Below are 1,222 nucleotides of genomic sequence, written 5' to 3' on the forward strand. Positions count from 1 at the left end.
GAAACCCAAAACACTATATACCAAACCCTAAACTCACTCAGTTATATACCATAAACTTTAAACTTCATATTTAAACCATACATAAAAAAATCAACATATAATCATAAAATCCAAGTTTTAAAATTTAAAGCTTTATGAAAAATACACTTTAATATAAAATATAATTTTAACCATCAAAATTAAAACATTAACCATTGATTGTTTTAATCTAAGGGTTACAAATCCATCTAGTGGTTATCTTTTAACTTCTTTTTTATTGGTTAGATTTTTTAGTACAAGGATTACAATTCTTTACCATTGATTAGTTTTGATCTAATGGTTTAAAATGCATTTTTTTTCTTCACTTTCTCTCTTCTATTTGACATCTCCTTCTCCTCTTCTCTTTCCTTCGGGAGTTCTTTACAGTTCCAGATCTTCTTCATCTCTCTCACTTTTTGTCTTGTAAACAAGAGAGATTCATACATTATCATTCATTTCTTATGCCTTAGTATATTTGATTTGTAAATCTTAGAAGTGAGAGAAGAAGAAATGTCAAAGAAGAAAAGAAGATTGTCGGAGAAAAAGAAAAAGTGTCGAAGAAGACTGGTCTTCGCCGTCGTCACGGATATTAAGCTCGTCGCCATCTATACTTGCCGACGTCGTCCTTGTTTCTGTTTCTCAGATCCATTTTTGCCGGTCTCCATCTTCACCGTAGTCGCCACTACCACCGCTTGTCACCACACTGGTCACCTCTCTCTCTTTCAATCTCTCTCGCTCTTTCTCTGTGTTTTGAATTTGTTCTTGTTACTAGAAGGTGGATAAGGCAGATGAGCTTGATGGTGGAGGAGATAACAAAACCGTTGTGTGGCTTGAAGGCGTCGGACCTCTCGTGGTAACGAGACTGCGGTGGCGAAGGAAGAAGACAATAATGACCTCCCGGCTCTCGTGATATGGAAGAAACACACGGTGGTTTAGTTAGGTTTAGATTCTGTCGACACGGCTGCAAGCTTTTTTGTTTCTAGGTTATAGATTAGGGTTGGTTTATAATTAAACTCAGCCATAACGTATGCATAACTCAGCTGTAAGTGTGCATAATTCAGCCGTAGTGTATCTGAATGGTATAAGCCAGTCGTAATGTTCCTATAACTCAGCCGTTAAGTGTAATATGTTTCGCGACGTTTCCTATTTTGGGCGGAAAAAAAATATTTTGGACGGGAAAAAATCATTCCTTCAACTCTGAACA

This window comes from Brassica oleracea, chromosome C1 (genome assembly GCF_000695525.1).
Source record: "Brassica oleracea var. oleracea cultivar TO1000 chromosome C1, BOL, whole genome shotgun sequence".
NCBI lineage: Eukaryota > Viridiplantae > Streptophyta > Magnoliopsida > Brassicales > Brassicaceae > Brassica > Brassica oleracea.